Source organism: Mus musculus, chromosome 14 (assembly GCF_000001635.26).
Source record: "Mus musculus strain C57BL/6J chromosome 14, GRCm38.p6 C57BL/6J".
Classification (NCBI taxonomy): Eukaryota; Metazoa; Chordata; class Mammalia; order Rodentia; family Muridae; genus Mus; species Mus musculus.
The window spans coordinates 6,356,866-6,370,071 of NC_000080.6; the positions used below are offsets into that span (position 1 = coordinate 6,356,866).

The 13,206-nt window shown below is 43.4% G+C and overlaps 1 long non-coding RNA gene and 1 pseudogene across 5 annotated transcripts in view; both read left to right on the forward strand.

The window, feature by feature from the left end:
• Positions 1 to 13,206, forward strand: part of Gm26630 — a 134,170-nt gene that overhangs the window by 5,017 nt on the left and 115,947 nt on the right. For 4 of the 5 annotated variants that reach the window (XR_003950980.1, XR_003950981.1, XR_003950979.1 and 1 more), the window contains exon 2: positions 4,252 to 4,456. This is a non-coding gene — a long non-coding RNA (predicted gene, 26630). Of the gene's footprint in view, positions 1 to 4,251; positions 5,928 to 13,206 lie in introns of those variants that run through there. The other variant, XR_003950977.1, reaches the window with a different exon arrangement.
• Gm8340 (predicted gene 8340) lies at positions 1,606 to 2,825 on the forward strand (annotated as a pseudogene).

The window sequence follows — 13,206 nt, forward strand, 5'->3', positions numbered from 1 at the left end:
TGTTGGATATTAGTCCCCTGTCTGATTTAGGATAGGTAAAGATTCTTTTCCAATCTGTTGGTGGCCTTTTTGTCTTATTGAGAGCCTGCCGTTCTTTATTACACCTTGGTGGTACACACCTCTGCTTACTAGAATCTTTAGGAAATTAAGTGATAGGACTAATATAATGACATTGACAAGGTACACCATCTGGCAGTCACAGGAAACTCACTAATACAGGACTCATGCAGGCAATTTCAACTGCTCCAAAAGCTTGACTGGTAGGTTGCCTTTGCAATACACCAGCTGGGTACTATCCTGTAACCCTCTATCCTTCTATTCTCTTTTGAGCAAAATAGAGTGACAAAGACAATAGTAGCAGACTAGCGCTCAAGCTAAGATGGATGCTATTGATAGACTTTCTCTGAGAGATAAACTTCACAGAATCAGCTGGAAACTGAAGGAAAGAGATTATTATTATTATTATTATTATTATTATTATTATTATTATTTTCTTTATTTACATTTCAAATGTTGTCCCCTTTCCTAGTTTCCTCTCTGTAAATAGAGGCATAGAGGAAGAAAGAGTTTTATTTAGCTGGTTTTCAGGTAATAAGTGTGGGGATAGGAACTCTCCACCTTAATCTCTACCCTGTCATCCAAACACTGTCCCTTTAACTATGTAAGAAAACCCATGTGTAGACCTCAAGAAATCAGAAATCAGGGGTTTGTGGTGTGGGGTACATGTTATATACCAATAGATCTTTTTAAATGGCCCAACAAACATTTGAGGGAAATAATAAAAATGTTACCATTTTGTGGGGTAGTGGGCTGTGCACAGACAGCCTGGTCTCCAGTCGAACAAAGGTCTGGAACCCCAGAGACTAGATGGATGGTGATTTCCACCTACATGGGACGGAAGGTGTTCCATCATGTCTCCTGGCCTTCTGGCTCCTGTCAAAGTTACCATCCCCACAGCCCCCACAGGAGAGGTGTGTGGCTATCAGTCACGTAGGAGCAGCACCAAGCCTTCCCACAAATGAGAGGTACCTGCTGTCGAACCCTGAATCACCCCAAAAACTGTATATAAATCCTATCCAGGGAATTAAAGGTGCTCGAGAACTACTCTGTCATCTGAGTGTTATGTTCCAAGAGCTGTAACACTTGGGAAGAGATCTTCTCTCCATCTGAGGTTCCACTGCACTCCTCACTGAATAGTCGGCTTCTCCTTGGCCCAGCCCAACCCAACTCAGTGCAAAGCAGCTCAGAGTTATTGAGTGACCTGGAAGGCATGGCAGAAACTTCATCTTTGCCTGCAATCACTTCCCTTGGCTGGAACCCTGGCATTAGGCCTGGCCAGAGATCTCCATGGAAAACCTCTGGTACCCAGACCCACATCATTGAGGATCACTTCTGGTGGACATGTTATATAGCAGCCTGAAGAAACAAGAGCCATAAATATACTTATTAACTAAATCCAATTCATGAAATGAAACCACCAGCAACAGGAGAATCAGAAGTGGAGAGGTAGGCCTACCCAAAGATTTCTCAGAGTCAATTGTTAAAGGACAAACAACTCTCGTTCTGTGTCCTTGTTCAGGAGTAGCCTCAATAAGAATGATCTAGCTCTATAAGCGGCATGTGGTGGCAAGATGCCTCACAGGAAATTCTCAGCTCCCAGGCATGGGTCATTGGGCTTCTTGCCTCACAGGCACAACAGCCGGCATCATGGGAAAATTAAGAGCCTCCCCAAGGATGACCCTTCCAAGCCTGTTCACCTCACAGCTTTTCTAGGCTACAAGGGTGCCATGACCCACATCGTCTGGGAAGTTGACAGGCCAGGATCTAAGGTGAACAAAAAAGAAGTTCTGGAGGCTGTGACCATTGTGGAAACCCCACCAATGGTGGTTGTGGGCATTGTAAGATATGTTGAAACCCCACGAGGCCTCTGGACCTTCATGACTATATTTGTTAAGCATATCAGTGATGAGTGTAAAAGGCAGTTCTATAAGAAGTGGCACAAATCTAAGAAGACGACTTTTACCAAGTACTGTGAGAAATGGCAGGATGACACAGGCAAGAAGCAGTTGGAAAATGACTTCAACAGCATGAAGAACTATTGCCAGGCCATTCGCATGATTGTTCACACTCAGATGAGTCTGCTTCCTCTGTGCCAGAAGGCACACTTGATGGAGATCCAGGTGAATGGAGGCACTGTGGCTGAGAATCAAGACTGGGCCCAAGAGAAGCTGGAGCAGCAGGTTCCTGTAAACCAGGTGTTGGGGCAGGATGGGATGATTGATGTCATCAGCGTGACAAAAGGCAAAGGATACAAAGGGGTGACCAGTTGTTGGCAGACAAAGAAACTACCCCAAAAGACCCATCGAGGTTTGCACAAAGTTGCCTGGATTAGAGCCTGGAACCCTGCCTGTGCAGCCTTCTCTATGGCTCGAGCTGGACAGAAAGGCTACCATCACTGAACAGAGATTATCAAGAAGATTTACAAGATTGGTCAAGGATACCTCATTAAGGATGGTAAACTGATCAAGAACAATGCATCTACTGACTATGACCTGTCTGATAAGAGCATCAACCCACTGGGTGGCTTTGTCCATTATGGTGAGGTAACCAATGACTTCATCATGATCAAAGGCTGTGTGGTGGGGACCAAGAAGCGAGTGCTTACTCTTTTTAAGTCCTTACAGGTCCAGATCAAAAGTCAGGCCCTTGAGAAGATTGACCTGAAGTTCATTGACACCGCCTCCAAGTTTTGTCATGGTCATTTCCAGACCATGGAGAGGAATAAAGCATTCATGGGACCACTCAAGAAAGATCTCATTGCCAAGTTAAAAAAAAAAAAAAGAAGAATGATCTAGGACTGGAGCCCATGCCTCCAGGGCATCAAGGTTGTGGTGTTTTTGGATCCATCTCTTGGGCTCTGGCTATCAGGGCTTATTCACCTGTTTCTGAGGTGTCCCATGCTCTCTTTGGCAACACAATTACACTTGGCTCTTTGATGACTGTGGCCATTTCCCCGTGTAAATAATCTATATGATGCTGTATTTCTTCATAAACCTGCTTGGATTAAGCCAAATTAGTAAAAGATCTGAAGACACAGATTCTATCTTCTCTATCCTTCTAAACTCCTGGCACCTCCCCATCAATAATTTGTCACTGATGTAGGATGTGCTGGTCCAGGTCAATCAGAAATAAAGAAAGGAAGGTTCAAAAACTCTCTGATGTCTCAGAAAGTGATGGCAGGTGGATGGCTTGCCAAAGCACTAATAATTATGCCTTCCTTAGAACTGCTACCACTGGGGTAGAAGCTGCAGTCTTCCTCCCTATATTGCCATGTAGAGAAAGTTGAGTTATAGTTGATTCCACTTCCCATGGCTAACTTAGTCACCATTCTACTGTTGTGAAGAGTCAGCATGGCCAAGGCAAGTCCTATTAAAGAATTTAATTGTGGGGTTGCTTACATTTTGGAGGATTAATCCCATAGTAAACATGGCAGAATGCATGATGTCAGGCTTGGTGCTGTATTTATCTGAAAACTGCATCCTAACAGAATGACCAGAGAGATGAAAAGGGACCAAAATGGGGTGTGAAAATCTCAAAGCCCACCTGCAGTGACACAATTCCTTCCAGAAGGTTGTATTTTCTCCACCAAGCCACACCACATAATCCTACTCTAATTGTCTCACTCCCTGAAGATTAAGCATATAGATACAGACACTTCTGTTGGGAATCTTTCTTCAAATCACCAAAATACCTTTGTTCGGAGTGCGGGAGAGATATAATCCTCAGTATAACCATCTAAACAGTGCCATGGATGGTGGTGTTTGGGGGGCATTGTTTTCTCAGTGAAATAGGAAAATTCTGATTACACATTTTTTTATGAGAAAGATGCTTTGGACAGTTGGGATGGCTCTTACTCTTTCGCATTCCTCAGACCTAACCTTAGTTCAGCTTCCAATTTACCTACTTCCCTTTACTATGACCATATCTGAGTCTCATTCCTTCCTTTTCCCCAGGGTGTACACTGGCATAGAGTCAAGAAATGAATTGATTATTCCAAGCGGCCTTCTCCAGGGGCCATAAGCAATCCTACTTGGTATTGTTATTCTCTCTCCTGACTGGCCAGATGTGCAAGCTTAGGAACCTTTTGGGAAACTCTATGTAGTAGCATACTATGATGACAAGCAATGTGATCAGAGGCCTATAGTTGCTTAGGCAGTGGGTACCAATGCCCTTTCTTTGCTCTGGTTTTAGGGATTGTAAGTTGTATCCTGGTACTCTGAGCCTCATGGATTTGGGAAGGGAAATTCTCCCTCAATGGAACGACTTCCATCCAAGACTGTTCTGCTCTTCATCTCCAGAAAGAAGCAAAGGACCTCAAATCTCAGCATGTACACCAGTAGGATCAGGCTGAACAGTTTCAAGCATTGTGTTTCAGTCCTCAGAGCCACCATACAAGGTACAGTCTGTTTTTTGAACAAATGGCACAATTGAGTCATGGTGAAGTCAACCTTGTGGATAAGAAGAAGGATTAACTCTGGCCCTTGGTAGAGCACTGATCTCGTATGATCAAGGCCCTGGATCTAACTATGGGAAATGAAAAAGAAATTTCAAACATAAAGACACACACAAACAATTTAGAACTACCAATGCAGCTACTTTCAACTTCCCTGTACCTTCCTGAAATGTTTCAAATGTAATATTGAAACTGAATATTTGTGGTGTCTTGAGTTCAAACATTCATTCATTGATTTACGTTTCTGAGGAATGATGGGTACTCATCTAGTCTCAGTCCATTTAAGATTCACAAACATTGTCCCAGACAATGAGACCCATCTTTCTTCAGCATAGAGAAGATGAATCACTAGACTATGCACGTAGCAGTAAAGGGGCTTGATACAGCCAAACTTTGGCTCAGACCCTCTGGCCAGGCCCACTTGGATAATGTGCCTGCTTTTGCACAGTTGTCAGTCTTATCAGCAAGTGTCCTGTGAGCAAAAAAACCAAGAAGACTCCTCCAGTAAGAGTAAAAGATGCTTGTGACTGTCTGCAGTTAAGGTAGTAGAGTTCTCATAACTTGGGCCTTCATTTCTCCAGGCCCAGCTGTCCCCTGGCTTTGGCAGTGGCATATTGATGGGACTGTCTGTTCTAGAAAACACATGCTGGGATGTTAGAAAGGATGAGCTCTCAGCTTCCATAGTGATATCTCTTTTGGAGCCCTTACTTGAGGGCCTAGTACCAAATCAGGCCATATTCACAGATGGTTCTTTCTTTCCCACCACTGATAATCAGGCCTTTCTTTATTTTATTCATATTACTGTTGTTGATAGAGTCTCATGTTTCCCAGGCAGGCACAGAGTCATGATCCTTCTGCCCTATGTCCATGGTGTTGAAATAAGAGGCTTGTCACCACACCAGTAATCCAGCTGTCTCTTCTTTATTGGATGGTCTCTTCATTGATGCCCTTTCCTGCCTGTTGACACTTTAGGGACATTCCATGATGGTTAGCTGAATGAACAAATTAAGGGCAGAGGAAAATAGACTTGTTCACAGCTAACAGTAATGTAAGGAGCATGGAATAAGTGCCAAGTGATAGTGAGGTGTGCCACAGCTAACAGGGAAGGAAGAAGGGAAAGTCATTGTGTCCCTGCAGCTGGCACAACAGTGTCAATGCTCCTCCCTGCAGATCTCTGTCATTCAGAAAACATCAAAGTGGAGTGAGTATACTGTCATGGATAGATACAAGTTATACTCATGCGTTTGTAAGTAAAACCTTCCAGAACCTACAAAGCCTTTGTGGTCTCCTCTCTAGCAATATGCTGGCAGCTTCCCTTCACTCATTTTCTATCTTGAACCTGAAGGGAAGCTTGATTTCCCCATCGTTTAGCCAGGAATATCTATGTCACTAAACAATATATCGTTTAGAGTTACATGGTTGTGAAATTTGTTCTCAAAATAGTTATTGCATTTATTGATTTTTGCATGTATATATGTGCATGGGCAAGATTGTGCTATAGCATGTGTGTGGGGCCAAGGACAACATGCACTAGCAGGTTCTGTCATGCTACCACATCCATCCCTGGGATCAAACTCTAGCTGTCAATCCTGGCACACTCTGGACTCACTGAGTTACATTATCAACTCCCAGTTTGAAATTCTATGCATTTACTTCACTTTTGTGTTTAGATTTCATGTGTATATAACATGCTTGTTTGTTATAGAGTTTTACCTGTGTGGCTGCTCTGGTAACTGACTGCATCCTCCATTCTATTGTATAAGGAAAGCACAATTTATTTCGTAGTTCTCTAGTTGACAGTCATTTGAATTGTGTTCACCTTTGGTCACGAAAATGGTGTTTTCAATAAATCCTAGGCACACATTTCAAGAAAATATTGCTGGGTAAAGTTGTTGAGTTTAATTTTAGCATTAATGCCTCACTTTTCTGAATGAACTGTGTGTGCATCTGGGGATACTCAACTGTAGTTCAACTTAGTCCCTGGCATGGAACACATCTGTTTCATCAGTTTAAGTTTAAAATAGAGCAGAATTACTTCACAGGAAGTAGATTCAACGTTACTTGCAACACCTAGTGCTAAATTAATGTTTTTTGAGTGATAGAAATCAAATAGCAAAATCTATCTATCTATCTATCTATCTATCTATCTATCTATCTATCTATATCTTGGTTCTGACCTCAACAACAAAGAAGCCCATGAACACAGGTCTCAAAGAAAACATGAATTCAGGTGTGAGTCCTGAACTGTTCTAGCACACTGGATGTCAAACACTGGCTCTTACACACTGGAACTTCCTGTTGTTTATTAAACTTATTCTCATGATCCAAAACAGCAGAGAAAAGGAAACCAGAGGTAGGGAGCCAGAGATGAATGAGAACCCTCAATGGGCCTGGAGGAGTAAACTAACTCTCTAAAAATTTTCCAGGGGATATAGGCTCACATGAAACCCGCGGTGACATTTGTGTTTTCTTCAGAACAAGGATTTTTGATCCTGGGTTCCTGTTACTCCATGGAAGCCCAGAGCACACAATCAGTATTTTCAAGGAGGAAATCCAACATAAAGATGTCTGGATTACGGTTTACAAGGAATTCTGATATATCTCCAAGGTGAACACATAGGGCCATAGGCCAAGAGCAGCGAGGGTCAAAGTGGGGCTCCCTGGTCTCAGCACTGGCACTGCTTGGAACTTGTAAAAGGAAAATCATCCTGGTGACCCGAAGCCTAATTACCAAAATCCAGAGGGAAACATGCAAAAAAATGAAGGAAATTGGCACTGTCCCAGAGTCTAAGGCAGTAGACAAGAAAGGAGCAATGGTAAAATCTGTTCACAAACTTCGACAGACCAAGTGGCACCAGATCACTTCTGCTGTAGTCTGAGCAATCAGCACCAATGCTCATGATGATTAAGTACAAAGACTCACCATAAACTCACAATACCTAGCATATGACAGAAGCTAACACCTGTCAAGACCTCTTGAAATGTGTGCTGTGAGATCACACTCTAGTACCCTTATCCCCTGACTCCATGCGACAGGCTCTGCTTTTTATTTGGAGGAAGGGGATCAGAATACTTCCCACACAGTACATATACCTACTAACCAGGCATCAGTTCTGTCTCTTAGAAGAATATATAAAAATTAGTCTGGGGATGAGAATATGATTGAGGCACAACCTCATGTGATCTGACAAATACTGGGGATGATGTTATGGTGTCAAAACAGAAAACAGAACTGGGCGTAATGCTTACACGTTCTTCAAATCACTGTTGCTATAATGATCCAGAATTGCATGCAGTTCATTCCTCTCATAGGTCATAATCTGAGGGTGAAATGGCAGTTTATCTGCCTTGTTCATCTCTGTATCCTGATCACTGGGGAAGAGCAGTGCAGATGATGCCTTCAGGATAGTCCTTTTAGGTAGAGTAGAGAAAAATAAGAGAGACCAGGAGAGACGATGCTAAGTCCCATGGAAAAGCCTGTGGAAAAGGAATGCATAAAACCTAAAGAAATGAAGGCAGGTCTACTCAGAAGAGGACAGGCCACAGAAGCAACAGAGCTTCTGGGACAGGGTCCTACAGGCCTACATCTGCAGCCAGGAGGTGGAGCTGACCCTCAGTCCTCCGAGCACCTTCCCTCCCAGAGGAGAGCTTGCCTCCAGGGAGTGCTTTAACCCCAGGACTCTCTCCCGAGCTAGTATCTCACCGGCAAGAATTCACTCGGACAACCGGATCCTTCTACGGCAAAGCTTTTATTGCTTCCACATAAGGAAGACCCCGAACCCGGAAAATGGTGCTGCTTATATAGCCCGCAGCGTGACGGTTCAGCACCTGATGTGGCGTGACAGCACCTGATTAGTTGCTCGCCCATCACCCCATTACTACGCCCCGAGATGGGCAGTGACTGGGCGTGAATTTACTCTTGCACTTGCGCATAAGGCTTGTTTACTAGTTAGGCTCAGTGGAAGCCGGCGCCATCTTATAATGGCGATTGCTAATGGCACGGCTCTCCACATTTCCTCCTTTTTATTTTATTAAAATTTGAGGCTGGTCTAGGCCTCTGCAGTCATGTCCATCTGCTGTGGTTACTGTCTTAGGTCATTCCTCCAATGTCACAGCCTTTCCTGTCATAGGTTAACCCTATCACCACCGGGTCCCATGTCTTAGGTTGGTCTGTACATGAGGAAAGTTGCCCATCTCTGGATAAGAAGTTAGACTCAGCCGGGCATGGTGGTGCACACTTTTAATCCCAGCACTGGAGAGGCAGAGGCAGGCCGATTTCTGAGTTGGAGGCCAGCCTGGTCTACAAATTGAGTTCCAGGACAGCCAGAGGTATATAGAAAAACCCTGTCTCGAAACCACAACCACCACCCCAAAAGAAGAAGTTAGACTCCAGAAAACCAAAGAACCCCATTAAAAATGGGGTACAGAGCTAAACAATAATTCTCAACTGAGGAATACTGAATGGCTGAGACACCTAAAAAATGTTCAACATCCTTAATCATCAGGGAAATGCAAATCAAAACAACCGTAGATTCCACCTCAGGTCAGAATGGCTAAGATCAAAATTTCAGTTGACAGCAGATGCTGGCAAGGTTGTGGAGAAAGAGGAACACTCCTCCATTGTTGGTGGGATTGCAAGCTTGTACAACCACTCTGGAAATCAGTTTGGTAGTTCCTCAGAAAATTGGACATAGTACTACCAGAGGATCCAGCAATATTACTCCTGGGCATATACCCAGAAGACGCTCCAACTTGTAACAAGGTCACATGCTCCACTATGTTCATAGCAGCCTTATTTATAATATCAAGAAGCTGGAAAGAACCTAGATGTCCCTCAACAGAGTAATGGATATAGAAAATGTGGTACATTTACAAAGCTATTAAAAACAATGAATTTATGAAGTTCTTAGGCAAATGGATGGATCTGGAGGACATCTTCCTAAGTGTGGTAACCCAATCACAAAGAGCACACATGATATGTACTTACTGATAAGTGGATATTAGCCCAGATGATCAGAGTACCCAAAATACAATTTGCAAAACACATGAAACTCAAGAAGAAGGAAGACCAAAGCGTGGTTCCCCAATGAATGAGCTAGAGGAAGTATCCAGGAGCTGAATGTGTTTGCAGCCCCATAGGAAGAACAACAATATGAACTAACCAGTAACCCCAGAGCTCCCTGGGACTAAACCACCAATCAAAGAAAGCTCACGGTGGGTCTCATGGCTCTAGCTGCATATGTAGCAGAGAATGGCCTAGTCGGTCATCAATGGGAGGAGAGGCCCTGGGTCCTTTGATGGTTCTATGCCCCAGAATAGGGGAATGCCAGGGCAAAGAAGGAGGAAGGTTATCTTGGGGATCAGGGGCAGGGGGGGATAGGGGATTTTTAGAGAGGATACTAGGAAAGGGAATAACATTTGAAATTTAATAAAGAAAATATCTAATAATAAAAAAGAAGTTGCATAGTGGGGAAAAACCCTAAAGAAACACCGAAAGACAAGGGCAGCATGCTTCAAGCTGGAGCCTATGAGGCTGATTTCTTCCCAGGAACTCACAGCTACAGAGCCCCAAAACTAGAAGACATATCTCCAGACCATTTACTTCAGGAAGATTGTCATCCATCCCTTGCTCAGGACTTTCTGTGCCAACCACAGAACTCTTGTTTCTTGCTGTTTTACTCTGACAGCAAAGGCTGGATTCCTTCTGCCTCTCTCTGCTCTTGTTAGGCTCTCCATTCTCTCTCTGAAGCAGCTTGTTCAGTCTGGCCTACATATTTATGGGTAACCTTATGTGCAACAAACAAATGCCCCAGAATAGTTGACGGCATCACAACACTGGTGGCATCACAGAGGATGCTAAGGCTCTCCAGGATACAAGACAATGTCCAGTGAAGGAGCTGTTAGGGTCATCACCAGGAGCCTACACGTAGTTAGCTTTTCCACAATTTAACATACCTTTCCACAGGCCTTCCCCGAGACCCAGAAAAAGTCTTTAGCATCCCCTTCTACCAAAAAAGTGTGCTCTCTGCTACATTAGAATCATGTCATTACTTCATGTGGGAAGGTGGACACTCACTTTTCCCACACAGCCCAGCTCTTGCCCTCCTTAATTCCTCTAATCAGGATGATGAGAAAAGTTGCTAGGAAGTTGGATCAGGATAATGCATATCAAAAGCCAGTCACCTGACATATACAAGGACAAAAGGAAGATCCTCAGGGCCCGTAAAATGTGTCAGGGTGGGGGGGCCTGTGTGTGACAAAGATGTGTCACATAAGATGGAGATTTCCCTCAAAGCTTCAACAGAATAAATTCCAATCGTTATGATGTTAGAAAAGGTGGGCTCAGCCAGTGACAGGTCAGGCTGGAGATACCTAAGGACTGGCAGACACAAGCTTAGCCCTCTGATACAAGGAGCAAACACTGGCAGAAAGAGTGATGGTCCAAACCTGCATTTGAATTTGAGGAAAGATGCCTGGCTAGAGAGAGGTCAGGCATTCAGAACTATAAAGTGTCATTGGCAGGTTTGATATCACACTGGTAGACAGTGCGATGTAAAGGGTTAGAACCTCTGGCTTTGACCAGGGGATTTTTTTTTTCTCCTTGTCATTTGTGACAACAAAGCTCTTTATCATCTCCACTTTCCAATAGCTCTCTGGTTTATTAGAAACTTTTTAATCTATGAGGGAATTTAAGGTTCAATTTCCAAGCACTGCTAGAAGTGGCTCTTTCCATTCTGAGGTTCATAGTAAGGAAGATAAGAAAAAAAAGGATGACGAGAATTTAGAATTGTTTGATACAGAGCCAGCAGGATGAATCCTCTGAAATGAACAAGCATCTGGAGAAGATTCTAGGACTATACACTCTTTGAGTGGGTGTTCAAAGGAAATCACATACATAGTGATGAGAATTTCCCCCAAATCCTCATCAGAACTCACTACAGCTTTGAGGATGTTAGTGAAGTTATGATAAGCTACTCATAGGTCTAGCTGGATCCATGTGAGTCCTGAATCAGCCCAAGTGATCCCCTCAGCCATCAGAAGCAAACAATCCCAGGAAGAGTATGTTGGCCCATATGTTGAATCAAGGAGCTGAGGACAGAGTAGTAGCAAGTAACATATCAGCCTGAGCTATGTAGAAACAACATGAGCTGGAAACACACACACACTCACTCACTCACTCACACTCACACTCACTCACACTAAACCCTCAGCCACAGAGGTGAACATGATATAGATCACTGCTATGGTGCTACACCCAGCAAAGAAATGCCAAATACCTTGGCACAGACCCATTTGTGGCAATTCCTATGTTCTTAAAAATGTGCTGTTGCTAGCTTTAGATACACTATCTATCAGAAGAACATGAGAATGTCAGGCAAGAAGCTAGCAAGTGGAACCACTCTGGGATATTGTAGCATACATCCTTTCTAAACTATATACAATGTTTCTCCTTGAGAGTTGCTGTAAAGAGGAGTCAACACATGGACAGTTTGGAATGCATTTTCTTCAGATCTCTGTGCTTTTCCCCCAAAATCATTTCCCTTAGGAGGATGTCAACTCTTATTTAAAGTAGTGTCTTGTAGAGATAACACCTTGAGGCCACACTGGAATTTAGAAGCAAGTTATGTGCTTAAACTGGTCTGAACTGTGTCTTTATGAACATAAAAGGATGAGAGGATAGGAACTCACACACACACACACACACACACACACACACACACTCACAGTGGGAGAGGACAAGATAGAGAGGGACAGAGAGAGAAACAGGGAGACAGAGACAGAATCTGAGAGCCCCTCTTCTAGTTAAATGAGAAGCTGTGTGAAAAACAAAACAAGCAGTAGTGCAAAAGCAGGAAAAAGAGAAAAAGAAACACTGTTCAAACTTCCAACCAGCTGCAGAGATTCGGAGGCCTTAGAACCTCAGCTCAGGTCTAGGGAACATGAGCAGCAGAACAAATGAAGATTTGGGAAGAAAAATGGATACTTTGAATCCATGTGTCTCTTCTGTCTTACATGTGGGTCATAGCTATGGAGTTCCAGACAAATGTGTTTAATATGAAGGGCCTGTAAAGTCCAGAAAGCAGTAATGGGACTATAAAAGGGAAGAAAAAAAAAAGAGACAGATCTCAAGGTAAGTGGGAGGGCAGAATATATGTTCTATGAAAGCAGATGGGGAGGAGCCTGCAAGTGGAAATTTTTTTCCCATTACATTATGAAATTTTCTTATTCATTCAAGTGGGTATACAGTGTTAACATCATACAGTGACATTAACATCTGCCCAATCAGGCCCCCACCTCTCTGTACCCGTTCTCCACACAGATCTTCTGATTCTCCCTCTTTTAGTTCCAAGCCATTCTTTCCCTTGAGCATTCCACACCTTCCCTGCCCACTCCATCCACACTGGTGCCTTAGCTTAAAGCTAGCTGTCCTGCATATTGCTCTGATTTTAGCTGCCTTGACACCTGTACAGGCAGGTGCTGCTCCCAACAGCCCATCTGAGTTTCATATGCCTGTAACATGTCTTCACTTCCTCACAACACCACAGTCTGAGTCTATGATAAGTTATGTAATTATGGGTGCAAGAACTTATGGGTCGAAACTCCAAGATGCACTGAAGGAAGAAGGGAGCAGAATGTCTAATCCTCCTGACTATATAAGAAGAAAACCCAATTAAATTATACAAAAATGACAT